Below are 25,626 nucleotides of genomic sequence, written 5' to 3' on the forward strand. Positions count from 1 at the left end.
GTCTTTATATTAACTTTCTGTGATCGTTGTTATTCAATGGAGCGTTAATCATTCAGTTTCTGTTTTCACTTATGGATTTGACATATGCCATGTTGTCTATTCTATATTCTAGTTCATCACACCTGAAACAGATATTGATTAACTATAAAAGCAAGACCCTTGAGAACTGCTTGTACACTTCAGACAGGAGCACTGACTAACACAAGCACCAAACAACACTGATATTGGTCATTTAACAAGGTATTTTCTGTTGTGCAAAAGAATGAAAAAAACTGCATTTTATACAGAAGGTTAACATGGGTGTTTGACACTGATTTAGCAGAAACCCTTTTTATTTAAATTTTTTATTAAACTAAAACAAATTAAACAATCATGGAGGCCTCTTTTGTTTTTTAACAGTTTAAGTACATATATTAGAAAAAGGATCAGTCAGATAACATCCACTGCCAGTATAAAAGCCTGCCAATATTAATAGTATTGTAAATTAAATTGATGATACAACACAGTCATCAATGTCTCAATCAGGAGTTTAGCTTGCTGAAATCATCATTATAATCATAAAGAAAACTACTTTCACACCAATGAGAATAAGGAAAATCACACTTTCAAAGTAAAAGTTCACTGTGCACTTCGGGAAGGTTTTACAATTAAAAGGATTTCCATTTGTCTATAGTTAAGCATCTAGCCACCATGAATGGTGACACCTGTCCAACAAATTAATCAAATCACATATGCAATTTATACATATCCAGTCTTCCGTATAGTTTAGTTACTCTTATTTGAAGTTAGAATACACAGTAATAGTGATATTGCATCACCTATTTGCATCTAAATTAACAAGGGAAAAGCAAAACATGTACAGTACAAATAACAGACTGGAAACCCTAATGTAACAATACTGTCTGGACATCTCATAGAATACAACCGGTTCCAACATGGCTTATATTTCTACTTATTTCATCTAAGTAGTCATTGTTTCTTTCTCTTCTGTATAATTTGAGTCATCCTTGTGAAGTGGTTAGTTTAAACATGTTCATTTCAGAGTATTATAGACTACATATGTAATGGTGAAAATATATGAACTGTGGCCTTTTTCATTCTTCTTGTTACTTGTGATGCAATTAAAGTCAAGAAAAAAAAATACAGTAAGCAGAGAATTACCATGAATCAGTGCCTCGCTTTTTGTTATAAAGCTTTCTCTGGCTAGTGCTCGAATAGACTGGTGCACCCTATAATAATGCAGAAGAACAAAAAAATAACTACATTTAAAACAAGAAAATATATTAGGCTTTTTTTTTTTCTTTTTCTTTTTTTTGCAGGGGCAATCCTTTTATACAAGTAATATTAAGGAAATATTATGATAAATTCAATAAAAATTGTCAAAATCTAAATATTCCACTTTGTAGATTTTTTTGGAATCATTCAAAGTAAAGGTTTGTTACTTTATTTTACTATTTAAAGATGTTATTTTACCATGTTACTGAGACGAAACTGTATGGTGTTTTCCGTGATGGGCATATAGTCAGGTAGAGGGAGGGTCCCATCCAAACCTGCAGCAGTGATTCTAAAGGACATTTTTCAAATGAACGGTTCCACTTTCTTTCCAGTGTGTGGCTGAGTGCCTCAAGACCTTTTAATTTCATGTATTTTGGTGCATGTGTTTATGTTTCTTTTTCTTTTTTTTTGTTACTAATGTTTTCAGTTTCTGTTGTATTTTTGTTTTGTTTTATGTTATAATTATTATTGTTGTTCCTGTTGTTTATTATAACTTTTTTTTTATTAGTAGATGTGTCAGAATAGGCTGTGTGCTGGAGTCGTTGTTCTTCAGTCTAACACATCTTAGGCCCGTTGCCTATATTGTTTTTCATCCTATTCTATGAAGTCATGTACATGACCGTTCTGTAGCAATAAATGTGCCATTTTTATAACCTAGCGCTTTCATGGCTCTTGCTTTTTTTAAATGTACTAATATTATTAAGCACTCTATGCAATCAGTTTCCAAACCTCAAGATTTTTTTGCAAGTTCTGTGTTTAATCTGAAATATGTAACGTTATTTGTAATATTCTGATTTGCTCTATATTTTCTTATACATAATTCCCCCAAAAAACTGTTTTTATAGTATACCTTTTAATTTTTAGTTATTTAGCAGATTCTTTTATCCAGAGGCGCTTACGTGTACTATCAGTTTTAATAAACTAACAAAGTTTTTATAAATGAGGAGAGAGGATACAGTTGATTAGACGATTGGAAGCTAGTTAAGGTTAGGTTGCCTTGATGTTATGAACGCCAGATTGGAAATATAACTGCCCTTTTAACAGCTCTAATTTTACACTCAGTCCCATATGTCTTTAGTGACCCCAGCAGGTCAGGATACCCAGTGCCAATCACAGAGCAATGCCTGATTCACTGCCCTGGAGATTTAAGCTCAACAAGGGAAGAGTGCCTGCCCTCTACTGGCCCTCCAACACCACTTCCAGTACCACTTGGTTTTCTAGTATAGCATAGGTTTCTCATTATCTTTGACTATGCAGCTTAGTGGTGTCTTACCACCATTTTACAATGTGTGTGTTAATAGTTTGATCATCTAAAATATTTTAAATGTGTCTTGTAATAGTAGAATCATCTGAAGTGCTTGAACGAGTGTGAAGTTGCCTGGTTTAGATTGGAGGTTCACCTGCTGTCTGCTCTTAATGCCACCTAGATGATTGTTCAGCTGTGGTGAGTCGGAAAATTAGCATACAGTTCAAATTATTAAATTAATTTTCCAAACACAGAGTACCTACGTTTTAAAGGGCCAGCGTAGTCATGACATCAATCTCCTTCCTGCTGAAAAGTCCTAGCAAATTTCAAGATGATCATTGGTTTTCAAGACAAAATATGAATAACAAATGTTTCTGTCTTATTAAATAAAGAGGACTGTGTCCCCCTTTCCAAATGACCTGCTGCACACCTGGCACATTTGATTGTGATGGGTGGTGATGCTGTATGCCTGAGACAGGATGGGGGTTGTATTTAGACATCACTGTGTTTTCGGTGGAGCTTGGCAAATGTAATGGGGTGGTCATGTGATTGGAGTGCACCTATAAGATCATAATGGAGACATTTCCATTGTGGACCCTGAAGTCTACGAAACATTTGTGACAAAGGAACACACACATTACAAGACTACCAACACCTAGATACAGTCAGCCTCACTTGCTGTGTTGGTGGATATCATTAACACAAGTCAAATATTTGAATATGTACCTGAGGGGACTGAGCCAGGTCTATTCTAATGTATATTACCCTTTTCTATGAAGATTGCCAGCCTGAAATTGAAATTCTTGACTGCCAGGATGAGGGGGGATTTTAAGTACAACTGTCATCCCTTTGTTTAGTCAGGTTGGCTGATTTTTTTTTTTTTTAAAGTTTAGTTGCTGGTCAACTATAATGTTAGCATGCTAGGGTTTCACTGTCAAGACATTTTAAAGATTCTCTTCAGGTATTTCTGCATTATTTACAGAGACAGTGGGAAATATAGAGAGGCTTTTTCTAGGACATCATAAAAGAGCTGACTACATTCTCATCTGATAATCATTGTATGTAGGGTTTCAAAGCAAGGGGATAAACTATGCTCATTTCTCACAGTTTGAGACGCAACATATTTTTTACGATAAGCTCCATAGCAGTTTGTAGCGTCCTATTTGTACAGGCAGTTGATTTTCTGCTGAAGCAGGAAAAATATTGAGTGGCACCGATTAAGTCTGGGAAACCCATGTCTCGCCCCTGAAACGGCCTAGAAGTCATCAAAAAAACAGTAAAACATAGACAGTCAGAGACCCCTCCACGTCACATTATTTCGTTATGTTTAGCACAGGTCCTTCCAGAAGTCAATTCTTCTGTTGGTCTTCATTCATTTCAGTTTCCTGCTCCCAGTGGCTGGAACGAATTACAAAACACTTTCAAACTTGACACTTTCATCACTTCTCATTCCTTCCAAACCAAATAGTCTTTAGCTGCTTTTAACCTTCATATTCATTTGTTCATGCATAACTTTATATTGTGTGATTTAGTGGTATTTTGCCTTTTCCATTGTACACAGTGATAGGATTGTTTTTCATGACTGTCTTGTAGTTAGTAGTTAAACAAATAAAGAAACACTGTGGAATGGCTGTAACACCTTTAAACCCAGTTTCAATACCAACCAACAGGCTTGAACTCCAACGAAGCAGGATCAAGAAGTTATCAAACTTGCCTGTTTATTCTCAAAATGTTTCTAGTTTTTAGAAAGATATGTTTGAAACTGGCATTGTTTAACAGATTTTACATCCCAAAACACATCTACGTGTAGCTTTCTTTATGAACAAGCAAATCTGCTGTTATTTTGGGTTACAAATGGATTACCATTGAACCCTGGGTTAGCCAGGTACAATGGCCCTTCTGATCCAGTGTTGATGTCACACTGAGGATTTGACAGACAGGTAATCCTCCCGTTACATTACATACATGCTTTAGACATTTTCCATCCAGGTATATGGGGATGACATCCTCTCAATTATACGAATGCCTGTTCTGTTTGGGATGTGAGTCATCTGTCTGGCCATCATGATGGATCAGCAGAGAGTTTGACTCCTCCTACTGACTCATCCCTTGTAAAATCTACCACTTGTTACAATGTAACGTAAATCAATGATCGGTTCATTATTTCCAAACAAACAAAACGTGTCATTCTGCGTATGGCATGTCACCTTTTCAGTGCAGGGTATTTAAAATATCTGTTCATACCAGTGTATCATGATTGATAGAAATTGATGTTTTGAGTTGTATTTCTACGTTGATACGTGCCAGTTGTTACAATATGTGACCAAATATTAAACTTTTTTACTGCCTGATGAGTTTAGAAAAAGAACTATTCATTTTGGGTTTAGGGTCAGGACGAGGGTTATTACCCAATCACAGAACGATGACACCTCATTTCCGGTAGAATAAAACTGCAGGTTCAATCAGTGGCACTCCTACCTCTGGCATGCATCGACACAGACACACGGACACACCCATCACACACCCCTCACGCCCCTCACACAACTCAGCGAGATGACATACCGCCGGAATAATGCTGCACAGCCGCCCACCCCGGGCAAAGCTGTCCAGGCTGAGCTGCGTCACAGATGCCCAGTACAACAGGCAGGTCCTGAAGACTGAAGACAACAGGCCCTGTTTGTCCACATAGGAGAACGGTGAGCTAATACAGATCCCATTTACTCTCGTTGGATCTCTCACAATTGTTGGATGCATCTCATCATATAAATATTTGTTTCACGGGTGCCATTGAGTGCAACGCTGACTTTACCCTTTTTCACCAGAAATCACATATTTTACGACCTAAACATATCTAAATGAATATTAGACTAAATAAGCCTTGCATATGCAAACACATTTTCTCTCAACTTATTATGACTCGCTCATTGATGCCCATAATGAAATAGTTTACCAGCTTGAAAATAATGAAAGTTTCTGAGAACATTTTGCGGCTGAACATGCCCTGTAACTTCCCAGGTGGGCGTGACCAGACCTTAGAACTCCAGCTCGTAGTGCTGAAGAATGTGAGGTGTGGCACCATAGCAGGTTACCCAATTTACTTATAACATCTACAGCAACCACTTTAGTCTGCCATTGTTCAGACTAAAGTGGTTGTGTCCCTTTGCTGAGAAAAATGTGGAGTCTTAAAGGGATATCCTCATCGGTTAAAGAATATCCTTTCGGACCTGAATGACTGTATCAACCTCTGGAGACCGGCGGGCTGATCCACTTCTGTATTAGCCGAAGGCTCAAACCTGACTTCCTCCTCACAAGCAATTCTGCTGTTTTGTCCTGTGTGAGGGCACGCTTGCTGACTAGGCAACCTCAGCATGTAATGGATCAGAGCTGCCTGAGGGAGACGCTAGAGTCCGGTGACACCAGGAGATCCCTGCTGACCATGCCTCCCTGCTCCCTGGGCGATGCAGGCCATTATGCGTTCCCATGGAAACCAATTCTCAACTTTCTGCACAGTTTAGTCTCAACCCTACCCTGGTGATCAGTCTGGTAGCGCGAAAGAGTGCCTTGGACCGCCGCACCCCCTTTGAGACCTAGTCCTGTCTTTAATCTTTGTTCAACTGAGGCTGACCTTTAATCTGAGTCGTTGAACAAGTGGTGGTGGAAAATATCCATTGACTTGTCAAAAGGGAATACATTGCTATGTCACTGTTCAAAGCACTAAAAACACAAGTTTCAATTTCCCTTTTGTCTGTCCATGCTTTTTTCCATTTACCTCTGGCACTTCACAGTTGATAATAATTGTATTTTAGAACAAAATACATTACACAGTGTGTACATTATGTTACTTGAGAATCTTGTGAGGGGATATGAAAAAAAAATAAAGAATCCCCAAAGGAAATGCATTCTTGAAATACCTCAACTCTGTGATACTCCCCAGATTTCCAAACATGGTTTTGTGAAACAACCCGTTTATTTGGGAGAGAGGCCCTGAAAAGGGCACAGCAACTTCCCGAAAATGCCGCAGGGGAATTAAGCGTGACGCTGAATAGCTTTTCATGGCGAGGTCATACATCACCTAGATACAGAACACCAAGGTTTCAAACTCCACAGCGCGTGGACAGGTGCGTCAGGTGTTGCGTCAACGCCCCCTTACTATGACAGGTGCACGTTTCTGCCCGTCCCACTCAGAAGGCAAAGTGATCTGGAAGCACCACGAGGATTCCGCTGAACCTCTATACGCGTCTTCACTGTGAGGAAAAAAAGGTAAGACGTCCTTCATTCCATCAACCGCAGTGGTCCTAAATTCTGTTTTAATTGAAAGAGTAAACTATAGTGTCTTGCGTATTATGTCAAGTAAAATTATTTAGCCTATACCACCTACCTTCACACACAAGTGTTTCAAAATTTCAAACGTTTGACGAACTGTACACTGACACCTTTAACCCTGTTACCAACAACAACAGCTCACCTGTTTAACATAAACAACGGGTTAGCTAATTAACCTCTGTCTATCCTGTGCTGTGTCATAGATGTCTGTCTGTTGTGTATTATTATTATAGCTGTGTTATCGTCGTGGCTTTGTTATTTGATAGCTTGTGCTCTGCGCTTAGTGATTACAATCTCTTGACAAACAGAATAATCAGCGGGAACTAGTTTGGTTTACACGCGGGTCTTCAGTACTGTACATACACGCTACAGTCAGGTTTTTCATTTTTGACCCCCCCTTTAAATAGATGTGAAAATAGTAAAACAATATTGCTTTTCATACCCAGCACTCAGTGTATGTTAAATTTATTACATAAATATATGCTCCCATGTCCCATTCAAGTGATTTAACTTTTTGCTGCTTATTCAAAATGTTTTGAAATTCAATTTTAGATACTTTCTGGTGATTTGCACGTGTTGGGTGAAAAAATGCTATTATCAGTCCAATAACATCAGTGGGAGTTTTGCCAAATATGCTAAAAATTTGCATGTGCAGGAGAAACTACACCCAAACATGGATGGAAGAAAACTATGCACATAGGCTTTTGCCGGGCAAAGACACCTGTGTGTTGTTTTGTACATGAAATATCCATTTATGCTCAAAAGGATACAGCTTCTATAGGACACGTGCCGTAGCCATAACCAGTTGCAGTGAACAAAATAAAGTTACAAGTTACTTTCCCCTGAATGTAGGTTAATACTTAAAAGTGAATGTGGTTCAACTGTATTTCCTCCATTACACTAGAGCATAGGAGACTTATTATGAAAGACAGACCATGAGAGGAATGTAGTTGTGGCTAGGTGAAAGATGTCAGTCTGAATGTCTGAATGAGGGCAGTCTGAATGTCACCTACTGTCATGTTTTTATAGGGAACATTCTAGGCGTGTTCACACTGCGCCTTAGCCCAGGGCTAAGCGATTCCCAAGTTTTCACATTTGTACATTCTCTGGTGTGCTAGCGCCAGCCCTAGCCCAGGGCTAAGCTGGCCGGGCTCCGACTATTCAGAGTTGGCCTAGAAACACGGTACAAAAATAGCCAGTGAAAAAAATGACACTTTTTTTTTTAAAATGTATTTTTTTCTCTTTTACACTTTAAAAGTAAGAAAGCAGAATGACTCGCTCAACTTGAATTTATTTTGTTTCCGTACTGGCAACCTGATCCACTTCAAAATGACTTCTTACACCTGCCGTGTCCCATCTTGCCCTCGCCGCTGCTCGTGCTCAACAGTTCCTTCCTCCTCCTCCTCCTCCTCCTCCTCACAACACAGTGCGGCTGTTCTTAACACACCAGGGACTCGGCACGCTGTTTCTCCCTTAGTTGCTTAAATGGCCAATTCATGGTGGAGTAGAACTGTGCCTGGTCAGCGCGGCTGGAGGTCAGCGCGGCTGGAGGTCAGCGCGGCTGGAGGTCAGCGCGGCTGGAGGTCAGCGCGGCTGGAGGTCAGCGCGGCTGGAGGTCAGCGCGGCTGGAGGTCAGCGCGGCTGGAGGTCAGCGCGGCTGGATGGCTAAATGGTGGTTTTAGGAAAACCTCTCTGAAACTCGGGTACCATAGACATTTTTTCTGTGGAGTACATAATGAACTGTGTCACCCAGGTACCTGTGTCCTAAATGGCGTGGACACTTTAGACCCTGTCCCCGTCCCAATCCAATCCCCACCCTGGTCCTCTCCTGGTCTTTGTCCCTGTCCTCCTACATGCAGGTGTATTTAACCAACAGTGGTTATGGGATTCTGTTTGTGGTTAAGGTTGTCTGGGTCTGTAGCCCAGGTAACATTCTGTTCCCACAGGAAGGAAAAGACTCCCACCCTTCCATTTAAACATTTATGATGTCAGTGGTTTAGTAAGCACATCGCTAACACCTCTATCTACCTGCCTAAGGTACCTCCAGACATGTGAACAGAGCCTTGGAATAAATCTAGATTTAGGGGAATTAAAGTCTCGGCGTATGCAAACATAACCAGTCCCACAACAGAGACAGAGAGAGGCTACGACAGGCCCTGGGATTACATCATCAGCTGGGTTAACTACCCTGTTTCATCTAAGAACAAAGTTGAAATGATTGTTTTCGTCAATGTGAAACACAGTTTCTTAAAATTCAAAAGTCGACTACATATTTGGTTTGATGTTACTTTAAGGAAGTTTGCCTTTAATACTTTGGGCTGTAGTCCGTTAAGTCCTGTGCCTCTCCAGAGTCAGGTGATGTCATGGTTACTGTGTCTTGACATTCAGATTCAGTTTTGTCACACAGCCCGACTCAGGTACTTCCTTTAGGAAGGCCGTCGACCGCTCTGTGTTGCTGGGTGACAAACCAGTAACGGTTCTCACGCCTGACTAGTGTGGCATCCCTGACGTGTGCACCAGACTGCGGTGGAGAGAATGTGCCGTGCTTCAGTCATCGTCTCGTTATGTGAGGATCCCCTTTGAAGAGTCAACGACTGTTGTCCCAAATGGCACCTTCATTCCTGTGTAGTGCTCTACTTTAGACCCTGTGCAACCATATAGCTCAGTTGGACATAGAAGGGCACTTGGCCCATGAGTCTACATACTCACCAAGTCACTCTGGATAAGAGTTTCTGCTAAAATACCTTCTGCTAAAATACTTTTTTACATTTTTACAAATTTAATGTAAAAACATTTGTAGAAACAACCCACCCTCATGTGCAGGCAAATATAATTCACAGAACATAAGCTATATTTGTCGGTTTCTGTTAGACTGTTTGATTTGGTGCCTGAGTCCCCGTTTACTGTATACATCAGTTATTTGGGTAACATGTGAGTCATCTTAGTAACACACATCTGACTCTGTTAAACATAGTTTTGGAGTGAAAAGACAGTAACTCGGAGTGAAAGGACTGGTAGTGTTGCGTGGGAGAGACAATCGGTTGGTCCAGGTATGTGGAGAATGAGGGTGTCCCCAGGTCTGACATGTTCACATATCTGCTTTTGGAAGGAACGGCATTGTGGAAAACCCATCTACACTCTTCAAAGACATTGCTGAGTAATTAGTTAATTCAGTCAGATCTTGTTTGTCCACTTCCTCATTAACTCGTTTGAGAGTGCGTGGATAGTCCCACAACTGTATCTGAGAGATCTTACCTGTTGTGTTATTAGCCGGAATTCAACTGAGGACCATACTTAATTACATAGCCCATATTTTTGTTTGTAATATTTTTCACCAAACGCACATAAGTAAAAAAAAAAAAAAACTCTGGGAATGGTATGGAGGTCAGTTGGGTGTTTCTGTTTCGTTTGTTACAAATTAAATCTCAACCAAGTTTTGATTGAATGAGGTCAAATGATTAAAGGACAGCATCTGTGGATTAATGGCAGAAGTTCAGAAATACCGTGTTACATAATACTAACACTCTTGACAGTGGAGTGTGAGATGTGTGTTTATGCGGGAGTGGCTTGTCTTTATCTTCCACCAGCCACAGAATAGCTGTTCTCCATCTCGCCGTCAGAAACTAGATTTATACCTAAACGTCCGATCACCAGAACGCGGTCAAAGTATCCCCTTCTGCTGGCATTTAGGGGGGTTCCCCTGTTGCACAGCCACAAAGGAATAAATACTGGCTGAATCCCTTCCTATTTCTGTCATGTATAGCCCAAACCCAACCCTGCTAAACGTAATGCCTAACTGTAATGTAAAGGTGATCTGTACAGGCTTGGACACTGGTTGTGAAACGGGCTCTGTAGAGCTAAAAAGGTCCTGGACGGGGGGGGGGGGGGGGTGAATGCCTGTCCCTTACGCCCAACCATGCACAAACCTGTGGCCGTTTTTCAGCTGGCAGGTCTCAGATCTTGTGTTCCTGGCAACGTGTTCTGGTGGAAACGCCGGATCTTTCCAGGCTGCTCAGACAAGCCTTTGTCTGTGGTTGCCGTGTGCCATCAAAGGCCAAGCCCTTTTACTTGATGGAGGCCAACTCTGCTCCAGCAATGTTTGAAGTTTGTTTCGAATCCTGAGGCTGTACACAGTGAAATCTCTAATTGTCTTCAATAACTAAGTAACTCTGACTGTTGTCTCCTACAAGGCCCATTAGGCTTAATCAGTCACGCAGAGCATCTTTTGGTCCAACAAGTACAGTTCAAGCACAGAAGCAGACGTGTAAACCTTACGAACACGCATTAAACAAAGAAATAAGTACAGCAGGAATGTATTAATGTTTGAGCACTGAAATATTATAAAATGCCTTGCTAGTTTTTTCTGCTGTGCGGTGAGGTTCAGAGATGCTAAGTGTGTCAGTTTTCCTCTCCATTAATTCCCGAGCATCTTGTGAAGAGCATTTAGTCGGCTTCCTACTTCTAAGGTTTTGAGGCCGTCCTGCAAACAAATAATTTGGGCCTGCCCGCTACACACTGTGCTGGAGTTCTGAATTTCTTCCCATTATTCTGCATCATCATCACTTGGTGTTTCGGTTCATTGAGTATTTATTTCAAGACCAGAAGCTAAATTGTCTGGAGGGGGGCTTTAAGGATGAGAAAGACACTGCTGAAGACTTACTGTATATCGCACAGCTTTGTAAACGTGTCAGCACTTGTTAGGGGATTGCCGCTTGCCTCTTGTAATCTCTGATGCCTTTGTTCGCTTGTTTTCTTAGTGTTTTACTGGCAAGAGGATGTTAAGAGGAATGCAAAAAAATTATGGCCTCATTATAAAACAAGACAGAATGTTCCAGAGTATTTGCTGCAGCTATTCAAGTGGAGCTGGCAACAAATTACCCCTCCATCAGAATTGATTTGACAGAGAATTTCCAAAAAAGGGATGTTGGGATTTATTCCAGTCAAGAGGATGTTTTGACCATGTCTTTGCCAGTATTTTGGATCCTCCGAGAGATACTAGAAGGCCCGTATGTCCCCTCTTGCCTGCTGCACATTGAAAACCATAGTCTGTGTGTTTGGCAGTCAACATCCACAGGTGTGCGTATCGGGAAGTGGTTCCCCAGTAGAACCGCACAGTGTGGAACCTAAACAGGTCAGTAGTCTTCATCTGCCTGTTAAATGATGCCATTGGACTGCTGTCTGTGGTTCTCCAGCTACACTGGGCCTGCCCAGCCAGGTAATCCAGGGATTAGTGGTTTAATGAGTCACCAAAGCTGTGCATTATAATGTGCTGCGGTCGCTTCTGACTCTTATGACTTTGCTCTGTTAAACTCTCCACTTTCAATTTTCCCGTTCAGTCCGTCCAAGTGACTCTACAGCTCATGCAAATACAACCGAACAGTGGTTTAGGTTTTTCACAGGGATCCTTTTGGGTGAGATGCTTGACGGCGTGTGCATTGACAAGCCTGCATTCCTGTGCGGTGTGGTATGCCTTGGCCAACGCTCTATAACTATTACCACAGTCTAGTGGTCACAGAGAGGACTCCGGTCCACTCTGCTCTAAATGCTGCAGGAGTGAGTCATTATTATCATTCTGTTAAGGTGAAAGTTCAGGAGCCACTCTCCAATCAGGGCCCTGTTAATCTAGTCAGCGCAAAGCCGGAGTCAGGCTTCTGATTAGCTGACACTGATGACGTGGATGTGAAATAATTAAATAATAATGGTCAGTGTCAACTTTCAGGTCCAGGGTCCACACCTCTGGTCAAATGAAGTGCACTATATAGGGGGTAGTGTGCCATTCATTGGACTAAATACCTCCGGGATGACTCTCGGACAGGAACAGCACGGCTGCTGTCACCCGGTTGGGGTGTGGGCCCAACCAAGCCTCGACCATCCCTGAAATCACATGACGCTGTGATTATCTAAATATGTTGATGTACAGGCGGGTAGATCATTAATGGTGGACTTTCTGCATGTCAATGTGGCTGCATTCCTGTAGAGGTGGTATGTTGGTGTGGCTGGTAAGAAGGTGACCCAGTGTGGGGAAGACATACCAGGCCGAGTGAGATGTTGATCACAGTGCTGAATTCACTAAAGGATCAGTACTGTCTTCTATGTTTTGTTACTTTGATAAATAACTACATTTACTATAATCAGTACTTTTGCTTTACTATCATCAATATGTAGCTCTATCATCAATACATTCCTTTATCTTCAGTAGGTTTCTTTGCTATTGGGGCCTATCAAAATGTTCCTTTTATAGTTATCAATACATTGTTTTACCATCTTCAGTATGTTCCTCTACTTCAGTACATTGCTTCTCTGTCCTCAAAACGTTCCTAATTCTATGTGGTAATACTTGGGGCAAGAAAAGTTGGCAGCAGTTCCAGGTGTGTCATTAACTATTGCTACACAAACTTTACACAACACTTGGCACAACGTTCGTCCATATCTGCCGTCTTAATCTGTTATTGTCTTTGCCTCCTGCCTCTAAATGAAAACCATTAGTATTTATGACATTTGATGGAGGGGTGGAGGCATTGCATGTAGATCTGGAGTGAATATAAGGAGGCTACAGGTCAATTCAAACTGAAAGTTTTACAGAGAATATATCTCATGCACTTGAAACAATTTTGTAGAAAAAAAGAATCATTTGAAACATTAACTTAAATGTTCCCGACACATGTCATCTGGTCATTTATGTGAAACAGCGTAGGTTTCTATTGTATACTGGGGGGGCTCATGACCCCTGTCCCCTCCCAATTCTACCCCCCTGTATGTGTGTACAGTCAATCTTACAAATTAGCCCTTTCTGTCTAATAACAATGAAGACCTCAATAGCTGAGCAAGATAATATAAGATGAAAGAACTTGAATTGTTTTTTCACCTCAACATCAGTGTATTAAACCATGGAGTCATTGGTTTCACATAAGTTATTTCTGACTGTGGCAGTAATGACTGAGACACGGCCCCTGCAATGTTGTAACAGGGACTACATCATTACAACAACAACTGAACTCTGGGAAAATACGGCACAGAGCCTATCTGATTGACAGACAGACAGGCAGGCAAAAAATGCTTTGTGGTTTCAGACAGTTTCAGACACCACTTCAATGATTTTAATCTGTTCCCGTGTAGCCCCAATGTCTGCGGTCCCACAATATGACAGTGGCGATTGGTCGTTCGGTGCCCAACACACGTGGGGGAGGTGTCGTGTGAGATGATTGGTTGATAGGCTGATCTGATTAAACCAATCACTCCAGTGCCAGGAATTTCTCACAATGTTTTGGCTATTGAACGCCGAACTAGATTAAAGAATAAGCATAGGTAATCGGGATGTCATCATAATGTGTTTCTAACATTAGGGCTGTTTCCTTGAAGATTAAACCACTTTGTGTTTTGCTTGCTGCCACGATGCTAACGTATCAAAACACTGGTGTTGTCCTGGCGCTAGTTTTAAAAACATCATGGTTTAGTGGCTCCTCTCACGGTCTCTCTGTCACTATGTATTTTTGTCTTTCTCTCCGTCTATTTCCGATGAAATTAGTTGTGTAGGATGGTCCACGCCCGCCCAGGTATTTACAGTGGAGGTTAAAGAGCAATTTGAAACCAGAAATGCCCCCAGTTAACCATATAATCAAACGCAAGACGCATAGTTAACCTGAGGGTGCCTGTAAATGACCTTGGAATGAATAATCCCTTAAACGCTAAAACCTACTAACTGCCTGAAAGACTATACAAGAGGATTACAGGTGAACAGGCTTGTAAATAAAAAGTAATCACATACTGACAGACCATTTTACAGCGCTCTGTATTTTGAACCTAACGTTTCATGATCTGGAATGGTTACCACGGCAATACACTGGCTTGTGGAAAGGGAAGACATTGACCTGTTGCTTGTCGTATGCGCTCCCCATACGTCTTTCAGATTTCCTCAACACGGCACATTCTATGTTCATCTTGATGCTCATTTTGTTCTATGAGCGCCTAGCCGCATGCTGCATGTTAGTCGTTTAGCGGTCAGATGGTGTGTACGTTCATATCTGTGGGTGGGTGAGCCGCACAACCCAGCTGTAGTATATACAGCTTGGTCAGAGATGTACCGGTCATCAAAATCCGTGCTTGAAGCTGTGGTATACCTTAGAAGTATACCCAGGAACAATGTTGGCCAGATAAGATATGGTCTGGTGAACGGAGTCTTGGTTGTCCAGCCTGGTGGATAGGCAGCCTCACGTTGCTAGGGGTTTATACAACAGCAGGATGATGAAATGACATGAGAATTAATTCAGCTTGATGTGTCATGTTTCGTTGTCACTTTGTAGTCTGTTGCGTTGCATGTGTTGTGTTGGAACACAGACAATCTAGAGGCACATTTTACGTGTTTTATTTGATCACACAAATCGAATGTACAAAGAAGTACAGTGGATATAAAAAGTCTACACAACCCTGTTAAAATGCCAGGTTCTTGTGATGCAAAAGAATGAGACAAATCACTTTTAATGTGACCTATAATGTGGGAAATTGAATTAAAAAACAGTGACATTTTGAGGGGGAAAATTTTTTAAATAAAAACCTTACAATAACCTGGTTGCATAAGTGCGCACACCCTCTTATAACTGGGGATGTGGCTGTGTTCAGAATTAACCAATCACATTCTAACTCATGTTTAATAGAAGTCATTACACACCTGCCATCCTTTAAAGTGACTCTCATTTAATCACAAATTTCAGCTGTTCTAGTTGGATTTTCCTGACATTTTCTTAGTTGCATCTCAGAGCAAAAGCCATGGTCCGCAGAGAGCTTCCAAAGCATCAGAGGGATCTCATTGTTGAAAGATATCTGTCAGGAGAAGGTAACCAAAGAATTTCCAAAGCACTAGATATACCATGGAACACTGATGATAGTCATCAACAAGTGTAGAAAATATGGCACAACAGAAACATTACCAAGAACTGGACGTCCCTCCAAAATTGATGACAAGTCGAGAAGAAAACTGGTCATTGAGGCTTCCAAGAGGCCTACAGCAACATTAAAGGAACTGCAGGAATTTCTGGCAAATACTGGCTTTGTGCTACATGTGACAACAATCTCCTGTATTCTTCATATGAATGGGCTATGGGGTAGGGTGGCAAGATGTTTTTCTTACAAAGAAAAACATCTAAGCCTGGCTGAAGTTTGCTAAAACAAACACCAAGCCCCCCAAAAGCATGTGGGAAAATGTTTTATGGTCTGATGAAACCAAGGTTGAACTTTTTGGCCATAATTCCAAAAGGAATTTTTGCCGCAAAAACAACACTGCACATCACTTAAAGATCACCATACCCATGTGAAGCATGGTAGTGGCAGCATCATGATTTGGGTCTGTTTTTCTTCAGCTGGAACCGGGGCCTTAGTCAGGGTGGAGGGAATTATAAACAGTTCTAAATACCAGGCAATTTTGGCACAAAACCTTCAGGCGTCTGTTAGAAAGAGGAAGTTCATCTTTCAGCACGACAATGATCCAAAGCTCACATCCAAATCCCCAAAAGCATGGCTTCACCAGAAGAAGATTAATGTTTTAGAATAGCCCGACCAGAGCCCAGACCTGAATCCAGTTGAACATATGTGGGGTGATCTGAAGAGGACTGTGCACAGATGTCCTCGCAATCTGACAGATTTGGAGAGCTTTTGCAAAAAAGAGTGGGCAAATATTGCAACCTCAAGATGTGCCATGCTGATTGACTGCTAATAGACATACCCAAAAAGACTGAGAGCAGTAATAAAATCAAAAGGTGCAAAGTATTAGTTTAAGGGTGTGCACACTAATGCAACCAGGTTATTGTGAGTTTTTTATTTAGAATTTTTCCCCCTCAAAGATTTGTTTGTTTTTCAATTGAATTGTTCACGTTATAGGTCACATTAAAGGTGAAAAACTTTCTGACATGATTTATCTTTGTCTCATTCATTTACATCACAAGAACCTGGCATTGACTAGGTTCTTGTCAATGCCAGGTAGACTTTTCATATCCACTGTAGTACTTAAAGTATTCCTGGGGTCTGTGTATGTGGAGAAACTTGGGGGCACAGATCTCTTCTCCATAAGTCCAGTAAGAGGGAGGCTAACGACTTGAACTAGCGTCACCACGGGTTAGCAGATGGGTGAACCTAGTATCAGTTATTAGAAAGTCATTGGATTATGGGAAAACTGTTCCTCTGTAACAGGAGGGTTTTCAGGTTAGAGGCAGTTCAAAGGGAAAGAGATCATCATTGTGTATTTTGCAATGGAAAACTTCAGTTAAAAGACGTTCCTCTGCACCTCCCAGTGTCACAGGACAAGTCTTGGCAAGCACACACACACACACACACACACCCTTGGTATGGAGAACAGGGCGGGGCAAGCCTTGGTCCATGGCCAACTCTGTGAGGCAGTCATGCACCTCCACCCTAACACACCCTGACATTTACAGTTCTGACCTGGACCCGGCCTCCTCCCGGCATGAAAACTATGACTGACATCCAGACTTACTTTTAAGCTCTTAAAATTCTGAAAGCGATTCTGAGACATTTGCAGTCTGTCTTCAATGGTGAACTTTGTCCCCAATATCCGCTAACATAAAGACTGTCAGAATTGTTCACAGCATGGCTAGCTAGTTACATTATCAACTGATAAAAGCAGCTGAAAGCAGGTGGTCAAACGGGAATTGTGGGAGGGCAAAGACCGCTGTCATCACGGCGCATTCCTTGGTCCTGCGTTCAGAATGCATCCCAATGTTTGTTTCTGTCATCTGCATGTTCAGTGCATGCCGGCTGCAATCATGAGCTCATGCTGTCGCTGGGACTTGGTACAGCATGCGCTACCTCCAGCTGGTTCGATCACTGTGGTTACACCACGCGTGTGGAAAACGACTACTTTTTTTGCACAAATATGTTGAAGTAATATTGGTAATTGCGTTAGTGTAGTAGATTGAGGCTAATATTTAATAGTCCAGAATGTTTGCGAGGCTTAATGAGGACTAGCTAGGCGACTTGTTCAATGCGGCATCGTAACATAGCAACCAGATAAGAGGTGGGGGTGTGATACTGTTACAAGAGAACTCTTGCGGCCAAAACGTTTACATTGGCTTAATGTGCGGTTCTTCCCTGGAAGAGAACAGTCTAGTTCTAGTCGCCCTGACGATCCTCTGACTTCTGGCTTATAGTAGCCTGCTCTATAACTGTCCTGGTTTTGACCCATGGACACGTCAACAAAGAGGCCTAAAGCTCCCGGACACCCTGTGCTGGGTGAACTGATCAAACAGGCAGACAATCCATGCCTAGTCATGAGCGACCCTATATACGCACGCAGACGAGCTTACCCATTCTGACCTAAGGACGAGGTCAGCGGCGTGTCATGCTTGTGCACACAGCAACAAAGGGAGACTCCGTCTCCCCCTCAAACACTGACCAGCCCTCTACAACCCCCAGCAACCTGAGTCCCAGAGCCCTGCTGACCAACTCAGTCAGGTGTCCACTAAACCTAAATACCCTTGTCTCAGTCACGACGTTTCCTCGGTTTTTGTCGCCATGAGCTCTCAGCCGTCAACATGCTTGTTAGTAAGTATCCGGTATCCCTTCATCTAATATGGTCCCTCCACTGTAGTTCTGTCTGTGACTACAGCATAAACATTTTTTAAAATGCTGCGAGATCCGGTTTGCTAATTGCTACTAACCATTAAGTTGTAAAGTTGCATCTGTGTTGGAGGAATATAATGTGTTTTTACATCCTAAACTCTGTTTGTGTGGTTGGCTTCCTGTGGTGTGTGTTATAACTCATCAGTCATGGGGTGGTTTTCTCTATTTAAACTACACTGAACACGAGCTCAGTTAGTTTGCTTTGCACACAGTCACAGGTGACAGTTCTCCAAACCTGCCTATTCTGTCACTCCACACGCTGTCTTATGTCATAGTAATCGATGCCTTGATCTGTTCATTCTCTGATCTCAAGATAAACAGACTATGAGTTGTTCAAATTACGAACAAAATGCTTTGTTTACCCACGGTGACATCTTTCGTGTCGGGTTGTGATGTTTGTGGCATCGATGCTCATGATTTTCTTTTCAGGTGTTAGTGACAGGCCACAGAGATGGTATTTAGCAATTAAATGGCTTCATGTGACATGTTGTCAAAACAAACATCTTATCCGGATGTTGTCAATTATTCTGTGTTAAAGATTAGACTGGAACTGTTAAATGTTAATTCAGGACTAGAAAATGGTTGTTTTGCTGGTCTGTCTGCACACTCATCCCAGGTGAATTCTTTTGGGTTCCCCAACATCTAAATGGGAACCCTAAATGCATTAGCTAGATCGCCACCTAATTATAACATGGCTAGCAAGGTCGTCACGATTCACATAAGCAGTTCACCTGGATAGAACCTCAGGGTGTGACCATACCTGGAAAATGTACAGTCAGGGAGAGGCGACTGGTAGAGAACCACGGCCGACATGGCAACATAACCAAAATACGGGGCCTCGCTCCCTTTCACTAATCCACCAACCACAAGGCAGGCGGACACCAAAACATTCCTTGCGTTCCTGGTGACTGGGCGGATCCCCTCGAATGTGTCACCTCAGTGAGCCTAGGCCGGCGACATTCTGTGTGTTTGTCTGTCATGTGTTAGTCTAACAGTAAACATCAGGGGGAAACAAAGGATTTGTGTGCTAGCTTAATACCCATAAATGGCCATCTAATTACAATGGATTTAAAAAGGGCTTTATAAAGTCCATTTGATTGAATTTTTTAAAAATAGTTGTCGATCTACACACTGCTGAGCAACCACTTCTATGCTGGCTACGTATTCTATACCGCATTCTATACCGCATTCTATACCGCATTCTATACCGCATTCTATACCGTATTCTATACCAATTTTTATTTTCATAACTAATTTCATAACTAACATAATTTCAGTGCTGTGCTCCATTTAGCCGAGACAATGGGGAAAGATAGAGGATAGTGTTTTTGCTGAAAAAGCAGAAAGCATGATTCAAACCCTGAGTCTGTTTATGTATCTGAGAGAGTTGTCTTAAATGAATATGAAATGAGTGGCTGTGCTAAAAAGGACTGTCTGAAATGGACTGTGTCTGAAATAGGCTGTGACCCAAAAAGCCCCTTCTTCCATATGGGTCCCTGTCAGCAGTAGTGCCCTATGAGGGGAATAGGATGTCATTTGGAGCTCTGAGAACTTCAGTAGTGTACAAGTGTGCCTGGTGTTCATGGTAAGGTCAGGCACTGGGCCAGTGTGTCTAACTTCTGACCTTTTTTTCTTTTTTTTTGTATCAGCTAGCAGAGGCTCGGAGAGATCAACGAGAACTGCCTCCCTCACTGTTGCAACTGACAGAAATCCTTTGGGACCAAGTGAATATCCTTCAGAAGACTGTCTTATTAGACCAACAGGTAATCTGACACACATCCTACAAATTACTGTATCACTAGACTAATGGATAATGACACACACACACAGACACACACACACACACACAGACACACACACACCTCTAACCAAAACCTAGAATCCTTTTTGTTCTTAAGACTACTGGTCCCCTTGTCAGTAGGTTTAGTTGTCATGGTGAGAGGTCAGAACAGTGGTCAGTAGGTTTAGTTGTCATGGTGAGAGGTCAGAACAGTGGTCAGTAGGTTTAGTTGTCATGGTGAGAGGTCAGAACAGTGGTCAGTAGGTTTAGTTGTCATGCTGAGAGGTCAGAACAGTGGTCAGTAGGTTTAGTTGTCATGGTGAGAGGTCAGAGCAGTGGTCAGTAGGTTTAGTTGTCATGCTGAGAGGTCAGAGCAGCGGTCAGTAGGCTTAGTTGTCAGTAGGTGAGAGGTCAGAGCAGCGGTCAGTAGGCTTAGTTGTCAGTAGGTGAGAGGTCAGAGCAGCGGTCAGTAGGCTTAGTTGTCAGTGGGTGTGAGGTCAGAGCATTGGTCAGGAGGTTTAGTTGTCAGTGGGTGAGAGGTCAGAACAGTGGTCAGTAGGTTTAGTTGTCATGGTGAGAGGTCAGAACAGAGGTCAGTAGGTTTAGTTGTCATGGTGAGAGGTCAGAACAGTGGTCAGTAGGTTTAGTTGTCATGGTGAGAGGTCAGAACAGTGGTCAGTAGGTTTAGTTGTCATGCTGAGAGGTCAGAGCAGCGGTCAGTAGGCTTAGTTGTCAGTAGGTGAGAGGTCAGAGCAGCGGTCAGTAGGCTTAGTTGTCAGTAGGTGAGAGGTCAGAGCAGTGGTCAGTAGGCTTAGTTGTCAGTGGGTGAGAGGTCAGAGCATTGGTCAGGAGGTTTAGTTGTCAGTAGGTGAGAGGTCAGAGCAGTGGTCAGTAGGGATAGTTGTCAGTAGGTGAGAGGTCAGAGCAGTGGTCAGTAGGGATAGTTGTCAGTAGGTGAGAGGTCAGAGCAGTGGTCAGTAGGGCTAGTTGTCAGTAGGTGAAATATCCTGAAGAACAGGACGATCATATGCATGCAATTATCTGGCCCGGCCTGTGTCGTCTGGCTTGAAGAATGGAGGGAGTCTTGCATTGGGATCCATCCCGGCATTGGGATCCATCCCGGCATTGGGATCCATCCCGGCATTGGGATCCATCCCGGCATTGGGCCAAACTATTTGACTTGATGTCACCAGTGTTTTCTAAAACAGTGACGTCTCACCCCGACTGTGAGAAACGTGAGAACAAAGCCTGAACAACAGTGTTCAGTGTGGCCTCTGAGTATTCCTAACGACATTCAGACTTACTTTCTACCTCCATAAGTCGTGCCGTGTGAGTAAGCCTAGATGGGTGAGTCATGGCTGGGTTCTCCAGATGCCAAGCACGCTCCTGGGTCTGTCTGGGAAACAGATCCATTGTAATGGGCTGGAATGTTCAAGTGAAACTGTAGAAGTCCAAATTCAGTCACAAATCGGCTGTACTTTTGAGGAATATGGTCTCCCTAGTTACAGGACTTGAAACATCACTTTGCTTCACATAGGGCTATTATGGTTTTCAAGCTGTGGTTTACCATATCTATCTTCATTCAAACAATAAAATCTGGTAGTGCGTTTCTATGGTAAGTCAGGTGTAATTTGTAAGGTAATATACACAGTTGTAAGTGTAGATTAATATGAAAACTGACTGAACAGATTGTCTTGGCCCACTTTCACAGGTGGTTAAACACACACACACACACACACGCGTTTTCATGAATTTTCCAACTAACCTTTTTTTCAGAAATCTATTTTACAGAATCTCTTACCCTTACCTTAGCCTTAACTCTACACACACACACACACACACACCAGACTGTTAAGTGGGCTAGTCTTGGACTAGTTATTTCTTTCTTGGTATTATTTTCGATGTTTGTATTTACTGAGGTATTACTATCCTCTCCAACGCACCAGACACTTGGCGGCGACAGTAACGTCGAGGACAGCAGTGATCCAGGAAGCTTGTGGCGACACGTGACTCAGAGCCAAGAGTTGACCTCTCACCTCCGAGAGCTTCACAGCAGGACAGAGCAGGAAGTCCGCAACATCCATACACAGTGGGTACCATCACCGTGACACGACACTGATTGTATGTCAGGACACCACCACCATTATGACACGCCGCCGCCATCACTGACGCACCTCCGCCGCTATGACACGCCGACGCCGCCATCACTGACGCACCTCTGCCGCTATGACACGACGCCGCCATCACTGACGCACCTCCGCCACTATGACACACCTCTGCCGCTATGACATGACGCCGTCATCACTGACGCACCTCAGTCGCTATGACGCGCCGACGCCGCTATGACATGACGCCGCCATCACTGACGCACCTCCGCCGCTATGACACGACGCCGCCATCACTGACGCACCTCCGCCGCTATGACACGACGCCGCCATCACTGACGCACCTCCGCCGCTATGATACGACGCCGCCATCACTGACGCACCTCTGCCGCTATGACATGACGCCGCCATCACTGACGCACCTCCGCCGCTATGACACGACGCCGCCATCACTGACGCACCTCCGCCGCTATGACACGACGCCGCCATCACTGACGCACCTCCGCCGCTATGACACGACGCCGCCATCACTGACGCACCTCCGCCGCTATGACACGACGCCGCCATCACTGACGCACCTCCGCCGCTATGACACGACGCCGCCATCACTGATGCACCTCTGCCGCTATGACACGCCGACTCCGCTATGACACGCCGACTCCGCTATGACACGCCGAGTCCGCTATGACACAACGCTGCCATCATTGATGCGCCGCCGCTGCTATGACGCGCCACTGACCCCACTATGACGCTACAACAGGCGACTGTTTTACGTATTGGGTGAATGTGGAGCTGAATTTACCTTGGCTTGTCAGATGTATATAGCAACAAATGGTTGCAGTGTCTACTGTATACAACATTGCATGACATAAGTCCTTCCTCACTGCCAAGCTAAACAGTGAACTGGCGGTTCCTGTTGACATGCCATCAGCTGTGATCACTGTGGGTTTATCCGCAAGATGAGGACAGGGTAAACAGACCCACCCAGGAGTCCCATGAGCCTCGCTGGTCCCAGGGCGTGGCGCTAGGTGGGGCTGACAGTACAACTGCCTTTTTTTTGTTTTTTTAACACCTGATTCTGGGTTTGGAAAATGTTCCGGCTACCCCAGGGCCCTCCCCTATAAAAGCAGGAATCAATATACATGTAGAATTATTCGATGAAACCACATTTCAGTTTTTTTATAGTATTTTTATTAAACAAGAGTCCCAAATTGTATTTTAATTTAAACAAATATAGGTATATTTCCATTCAGGGTGGATGGTGTCCTACAGCTTCAGGTGTGTTGTAGAAGGTGGGATCATCAGTGCTGGATGAGACCCAGAGCTGTCAAAGCACTCTGGCAACTTCCAGGTTAATGTATTCAACAAAACAAAAGTGTAATCATAGGTTTGGGAAATGTTCAGGTCATCCGAGGCCACCACCTAACTGTCAGAACAGACATCCAAAAAAGGCTGTACATATTAGAGAACTTTCATTATTATAATTTTTCTTTTTTAAAGACTGACTAACTGAGCTTCACAATACTGATCCCCTGAGGTGGATGAGGTGCTGGGCGGGGCTCAGAGATGCCAGTAGAGCAGAACCTGGCTGACAGCTTTCACACTGGTTGGCTCAGAGGTGGACCTAGCCATTAAGTGCAGCTACGTCATTGCGACCAGGGTTCTTATCCCCATTTTAGTATTCCAGGATTTCTGCTGAGGGCAATTTGAATTGGCTTAGCTGAAGAGGGGGTGAAAAAAAGAAAGCTGATGATTAAACAATTTTAAAACTCACAGAATATCTTATGAGTATAGTGTTAGGAGAATGTTTGGATTACTGTCTGGAATGAATTTGGAACAGGTTTCCTTTTATTTCTACAAAAAGTAATGACCTGAGAATGTTAAGAAAACATTGATTGATAAAAGAACTTCAACAACAATCCGATAACGTTCAAAGAATGTTATTTAAAACATTTACATACCACTTTGAACCTGGTCAAATCTGCCTCATTCTCTGTCCTTGGTCATGTTTAGTTTGTTCAGGTGTGTTTACCATTCACACTGATTGATGTTAATGACTGCTGCTTTCCTTGGAAATGGAGCCTGACTGAAAAGCCTGAAGTGAGCAGCTTTGCACATTAGCTGTTTCCTGGTGGTGCAATGGACACATTCCATGGGAAGGGGAAATAAGCTAATGGGTCTGACTCTCATTGATGTGGTGCTACAGCACATAGATGTTTGCATGATTAGTTATTGATACTTAAGGAAATACATTTCCATGTGTCATAACCTTTCATAAATGTATAGCTGTATACTAAAAGTATTGATAACATTTAGCAGAAGTATTAAAGTTGTTATTGATACAAAAAAAAATAACTCCAACCAACATACTTTCTATTCTTAGAATAAAAATGAATTTCAGAAAATGTTCTCAGAATTTTTGATGGAAAGTTTCAGTTTGCCTGGACTGACATTTACATTAGATGTGAAGCCCCTGAAGAGAGATGGTGGTGGGGTGGCAACGTCAGCAGGGATTTCACCGACCCTGCCTGCTTGTGTAATTCCCTCAGGCAGATTGGGGCCTGCAAAACCTACCTGTTTCCAAAAAAAAATAATTCAGTTGACTGTTTTTTTTTTTTATGAATTGGAGCGCAGTAAAAATGTTTGTCACAGGCTGTGTTTATGTTTCTGTTCTGCATTCAAATTCCAAGAAACCAAATGTGCTGGCTAGGTGTGGCCAATAGGTTGTGGGTGTGGCCAATAGGTTGTGGGTCTGTTCAACACACGTGGTCACACTTAAAATGAAGAGGGTATGGTTTTGTTGAGAACAGAATGTGTAAAATGACCCAGGTACAATATAAACAGCTGTGACAATGAGGAGAATGGGGTTATATCTTCTGTATGTGAAAGATGGCAAACTTCCTGGTATATAGCATAGGTTTAGGATGGTCTTCCCTGTTATCCCTCTAAAATGAGAGAACCCATCACTACACAAAACATGTTTACAATGTAGATACATTATGCTGTTGTTTAGGGAGATAAAATCTTGACAGCCTGCTTCTTGCAGATGATCCCAAACAAAGACTGGGCCAGTGAGTCGTTGTCATCACCTTACTCCAGTACAACCATAAGGACACACACAATCCTGTCAGACAGTCTACTAAAACGAACCCCCCCCCCCCGGCGGGCCTGCATTGCGATGATCGCCTGATGCCCTAGACGAGGCAAGTTAAAGCACATCGGGAGCCGGGGGTGTGTCAGTGTTCTGGGAAGGTCCGTGGTTTCCTGTG

The 25,626-nt window shown here is 42.8% G+C and overlaps 1 protein-coding gene across 3 annotated transcripts in view; it reads left to right on the plus strand.

Annotated features, from left to right (window-relative positions):
- The first annotated feature begins 6,621 nt into the window (after positions 1 to 6,621).
- Positions 6,622 to 25,626, plus strand: part of LOC105020522 (cingulin-like protein 1) — a 36,900-nt gene continuing 17,895 nt past the window's right edge. The window contains exons 1-3 of one of the 3 annotated variants that reach the window (XM_013140307.4): positions 6,622 to 6,781; positions 20,122 to 20,235; positions 22,199 to 22,341. The gene's annotated coding sequence lies outside the window, so the exon portion shown is untranslated. The remainder of the gene's footprint in view (positions 6,782 to 20,121; positions 20,236 to 22,198; positions 22,342 to 25,626) is intronic. The other 2 variants (XM_013140308.4, XM_013140309.4) reach the window with 2 other exon arrangements.

The sequence above is a fragment of the Esox lucius genome, chromosome 23, assembly GCF_011004845.1.
Source record: "Esox lucius isolate fEsoLuc1 chromosome 23, fEsoLuc1.pri, whole genome shotgun sequence".
Classification (NCBI taxonomy): Eukaryota; Metazoa; Chordata; class Actinopteri; order Esociformes; family Esocidae; genus Esox; species Esox lucius.